Genomic DNA, 5,799 nt, shown 5'->3' on the forward strand with positions numbered 1-5,799 from the left:
AATCTTGTAAAGGACAATGGGCGAAGGTCTCAAGCTCCTCTAGCTGCTTCAAGCTGGACATGGTCATCGTCCTACCTACCCTTGGGTCCAGAAAACCCTAATAAGAGTGGGGGTGTGGAGGGGAGGGTGGCCTTCCCACATGGGGAAGGATCGTGCAGACTCCAGGTCAGTTGGCTGTCTCCGGTCAACGGCGTGCTTGGTTTAACAGGCTGGTGTCCTTGTTGTGTTCCAGCCATTTAGTTCAGCCAAACCGTTGAGTCTCAGGAGGCAGCGCTGCAGAGAGGATTAAGTGAGGCTTATGCGTACAGACAATCACTCAGGTAATGTGATCATAGGCTTATGTCCTTTGAAAACAGAAAACACGTGTTAATTTATGTAACATAACCCACAAACAAGTCTCTAAATCTGTAAGACTGTCTTATTGGGAAGACATCCAGTTGCAAGGCACTTGAAATTCTATTTGCCTGCAACTTGAATATCTTTGATGATATCACAGACATGGTTTAATTTTCAAGTGCAACCATATTTTAAATGAGAAGAAACTTTTAAGATGGTTAGTTGCCCTATTTTATCCTCTACTACTGATCATTGTGATTTTCCTTGAATAATAATTTTTCTCCCTAAGGTTACCCTCCTTGTCTTTAAAGGGACTACATTAAGTCCATTTTTAATTTATCCTGTTTGTTTGCATAAACATAACAAGAGCAGCAAATGATCACTTATGATCTTTAGTTCTGCTTTGCTGGAACTTACCCAAGGAATATTTGGGGTGACCCTCAGTCTGTTCTTCAGGGCACAGAAGCCGAGCCACATATCTGGCATTCATCCTTGCCTGTACACACCTGTTTTTTCCAAGTCTTTCTGGTTTTTCATTGTATTTAAATCACCTCTGTGACAAGGTTAGTGTCTGAGAATAGTGGCCCAGAACCTGTTACCTTATTCTGTTATTCTACAATGGAAAATCCAGTTTCATAAAATAGCTGAAGTTAAAGGGCAGTTTTTGAGAGGTAAATCTCACTGGGCTAGACTGAGTCAATTTGCATTTTTTTTTTTTTTTTGTAAAAAACCAACTTAGATCTCAATAGTTCAAAATAACACAGTTTTCTTTTAATCTTGGCTATACATTATGGGGGGCTTTATGTGTCTCTCATTTCTAGCTGGATCATGCACTTTTCAGGGTGACCCTGGAAGCCAAAAGGAACAAACTCAACCATGAGAGCACCTTTGAGTTCTCACTGTGTCAAATATGCTAATACCAACTCTGCTTGCAATAAGAATTGGCCAAAGTGTGTTACATGACCAAGTCCTTCATTCATTAAATGAGGATACACCACCTTGGAAGTGGGGGAAAGAAACCTGAATGCTTCTGAACAACAATCCCAATGACCAGATACAAAAACTCACTTTTGCCTTGAGCATAAACAGCATAGAGAAGAGTTGTGCCAGCCCTAGTGCTACATGGTGCTTAATGCAGTTTCCCAGACTGCCCTGGTTCTAGAGGAAGGCAAGGGTGCAGTTCCCAGCAGCTGCCATTTCCCAGCGTTTGCTGCAACTCCCATTCCATGTCTCTGCTGTGACGGGGGCAGGGACATGCCAGGTGGCTTGTGTGTGTGTTAAAGGAAGACAGAGCCATGCTGTGGGAAGAGCTTAGGCTATGCGATCAGAGAGCCAGAGGTTGAATTCCAGTTCTGACACTTAGTACCTACAAGATCTTGGAAAAAAGTATTACTTGTGAGTCTCTTTTCTTAAGAGCAACCTGAGAATAGTAATATTCTTTGAGAAAAAAATTATCTCACAAGTGATATGTCTAGCATGGTGCCTAGCCCTGAGCAGATGTTCAATAAATGTTGAGTTCTCTTCTCCCCAAAGAACCTAGGGGGCTTCTGAAGGAATAGTAGAATATTTGGGGTGAATGAATAATCCATATTTAAAATTTCAAGAGGCTGTAAAATTCTGTAATAAAGTTAACTTAAGGCAGAGAAATCTGTCATTGATTTTTAAAAATAAAATAAACATTATTTCCAACAATGCATTATGAGATTGCATATCTCTCCTTCCCAGAAAAATGGCAATTTGAAACAAATGAAATCCTGGGAAAAACATTTGCCATGGAAAGGATGGATGGAAGTATGTTTTCCTTTCAAAGTAATTTTTGATTTCTATTTAACCATAAAAACAAAAATCTGTTAGGCAGACATCTTTCTAAGGTCATCATGTTGACAAAAGCCCCAACTATAGTACACAATTTGGCACATTTACTCTCCCTGACAAATTACAGCTTTTATATGTTAACTAAATGGACATGTTGAATATTGAATGACGTTCATTTGGTGGGAGGTAACTGAACTTTATTGATGGTGCATGACAAGGTAGGGCTCCCTAAGCTCTTTCCCTTCTTCAGGGGGTCTGGGATGGAAACTATGGAGGTCAGGAGATTCTCAGTGTGTTGGGCATCAATTTGGTGCATGGACTTCCCAGCAACTGAGAGCCTCTCTTCCTCTTGCTGGGCATAGTGGTCCAGGAGGCTCTCACTCCTTGGTGGCCATGTGGACCATAAGGCCCACCACCCTGTTGCTGTAGCCAAATTCATTGTCATACCAGGAAATAAGCTTAACAAAGTGGTTGTTGATGACAACGCCAGCTCCAGCATCTAAGGTGAAAGAGAGTGCACTGTTAAAGTCACAGGAGACAGTCTGGTCCTCTGTACAGTCCAGGATGCCCTTGAGGGGGCCATCTAATATCTGCTTCTCCACCTTCTTGATGTCATTGTATTTGGCAGCTTTCTCTGGGTGGGTTGGTCTGGGTGACCAACACATTAAGGGTGGGGATACAGAAGGCCATGCCAGTGAGCCTCCCTTGCCAGTGAAGCAGGTATGGTGATCTGGGCTGCCCCTCGGCCATCACGCCACAACTTCCCAGAGGGGCCATCCACGGTCTTCTGGGTGGCAGTGATGGCATGGACTGTGGTCATGAGTCCCTCCATGATGCCAAAGTTTTCATGGATGACCTTGACCTGGGGGGCCAAGCAATTGGTGGTATAAGAGGCATTGTTGACAATCTAGAGGAAGTTGTCATACTTGTCAGGGTTCACACCCATCAAAAATATGGGAGCATCTGCAGAAGGGGAAAGGCTGATTACCCTCTTGGCTTTACCCTTCAGGTGAGCCCCAGCCTTCCCCAAGGTAGTGAAGACACTAGTGGACTCTGCTACATATTTAGCAGCAGCAGCAACATCCCATTTGATGTTTGTGGGATCTCACTCCTAGAAGATGGAGATGGGCTCTCCATTGATGACAAGCTTTCTTTTCTTATCCTTAACTATGCCTTTGAATTTGCCGTGGGTGGAATTATACTGGAACTTGTAGAGTATGTAGTTGATATCAATGAAGAGGTCATTGATGGTGATAATATCCACTTGGTCAGAATTAAAAACAGCCGTGGTGACCAGGTGTCCAATATGGCCAAATCCACTCACTCCAACCTTCACTATCATGTCTCAGGATCACAGGAAGACACAACTGCCTGTCAAATGGGAGGAGCAGAGAGCCTGAATAATTTTCATGGGGGCCTTATTGACTCTCAATGACAAAGATTCCTGTGTCAACCAAAAATACATTTACCACTGAAACACAGAAATGTTCCTTGTAGGTCCCTCCCCCCAAAATACATTGTCTATAAACTTAGTTTTGCTATAAAAACTTGAAAGAAATATATCTAAACATCTTAGTCTATTAAAATAGCAGGGGGGATGTTTGAAACCAGATCACTGTTGGGCTTTCTATGAAAGTCCTGGCAGATGATTTATGAAGCTTTAGTCAGCATTGCTGTTTTTACCATTCCCTGGGAAACATTTCCTTCACTATCCTTAAGAAACTGAATACTTTTGAAGAGATGAGGAAACATGGAGTCTCTCTCTCTCCTCCAGAGCTACAGGGCAGTTTTAGTTGGAGTCAGAGCTGCTTGTGTTTATATCCTGCCTCTACCACATAGGCAATTTAATTACCTAACCTATCTGTGGCTCAATTTCCTCATCTGTAAAATGGAAATTAGAATTACTCCTGTTGTGAAGATTATAGAATTTACTATATAAAAAGGGCTTACAGTAGTGCTGACATGCAGTAGGGACTATGTAATTATTTGCTATCATTATTATGTTAATAACATCTTTCCTGGTTTATTATTCCATTCCTGTTGTTTGAGTCTGGATACTCCTGTGGTTACAAGTTTGTCAGATTCTTTTCTTATGCCTTTTCACCTTTCATCCATTTTTAGAAACATCTATTCAAAATTGGGAGAAAACAGTAAACTCTAATAAAAGCTGTTCATCAGACAGAAATAAATTTCTAAGCCATTTCTTCAGCTTTGGTGTGTCTTATGTTTTCCTTTGGGCAGCAAACTCATTTTGAAATTGTAAAGAGTTATGAAGCCCTGGTCTTGCATCAGAATGATTTTTGATGCATCCAATTTGCATGTGTTGAAAGTCATCTTTCTAGAAACACAAAACCGTCAGTTGGGGAAAATAACAATTTCTTCAATTCAGTGTCAGTAAAGAATTTCCTGCAGCAGGAATGAAAGACAAGCTTAGAGGATGCATCTGATAAGAAAGTAAAAATAATCAGATTTTATTTATAATGGAATTCACAATGTGTTGGGCACCTTTGGGGCATCATCATGTTCTTTTCATTAGTTTCTCCTACGTGTTCTGTTGTCCTTCATTAAGATGCCTCATCTCTCTTTCTGCAGAATCAAAGCAAGAATTTAAATTTCCAGAGCACATCAATAAGCTACCTGTTGTTGCTGCATAAGGGCAGAATGGGGTGGGGGGATAAATGAAACATTTAAAGATATTGGGGTGTTGTAAATTGGGATGAGTATTTGCCTTTAAAAGTTAATGTCTTAGAATGCAAATGACTTAATTGACAAGTATTCCAGTTGGCTTATTAGAATACAGTAAGAGGGGTACTGGACATTTTGCTGAAGAGAATAGTGACTTCCCTTGCTCCCTCCCCCCCAAAATCACCTTGAAGACGATTAATCTGTCCCTAAAATATCTGTTATGAGGCAGCCCATGACTTTAATATTATGTAGCCAAAATGCTTCATAGCTGTAAAAAAAAACTCCAGTTCGGCATCTGTGTTTGAAAACAAAAGCTAAATGGGGGTGGAAGTAGGGGCTGTCATAGATTAAGAGCAGCTGGTCTATGTTTTAGGAACACTCCCATATTTAAAAACTATAGAATAACAGAATATGTTTTGAAAAACCACACACAAATATTGTCCCCATGAGTTTGATGGAATGTAAAATGTTTCTGTTCTTATATGCTCTGATTCCTTAGATTTAGGGTGGAAACAAAAAATGGAGATACAGTCTTCCTGATTCTTTTGGCCTTTCCACATCTCTATGAATGTAAATGCAAAAGATAAGGAGAGCAAGTACCTATTTTTGGGTAACATTTAAAAATATCTGCCTCTTTTCCTTCATTTTCACTGCTAAATCCTGATCAGCTTTCCTCTTGGCCCTTATAAAGCTCTTATGTCAGCCTCTTGCATGGCCTTTCTCTAGGGCAGCAGAAATAATTGCTGTCTCCTAAGTGTCATTTTGTCCATGCCATTCCTCTTTGAGTACAGATTTTCCTCTCAATTGCTATTTTTGACAGGGGAAAACTTTCAGGCTTATTTTTAAAAACTTGAAAAATATACTAAATCATAAAACAGAAAATAAAACTACAAACTTAAATTCCTCATAATTTCTACACTATTCCTAATATTGGTGCACGTGTGTTTTCTACCTATTAATGTG

At 40.4% G+C, this 5,799-nt stretch overlaps 1 pseudogene; it reads right to left on the reverse strand.

The window, feature by feature from the left end:
- Positions 1-2,528: 2,528 nt before the first annotated feature.
- On the reverse strand, positions 2,529-3,493 carry LOC150007222 (glyceraldehyde-3-phosphate dehydrogenase pseudogene; annotated as a pseudogene).
- Positions 3,494-5,799: the final 2,306 nt, after the last annotated feature.

Source organism: Furipterus horrens, unplaced genomic scaffold, assembly GCF_987537825.1.
Source record: "Furipterus horrens unplaced genomic scaffold, mFurHor1.1.pri manual_scaffold_6, whole genome shotgun sequence".
Taxonomy (NCBI): domain Eukaryota; kingdom Metazoa; phylum Chordata; class Mammalia; order Chiroptera; family Furipteridae; genus Furipterus; species Furipterus horrens.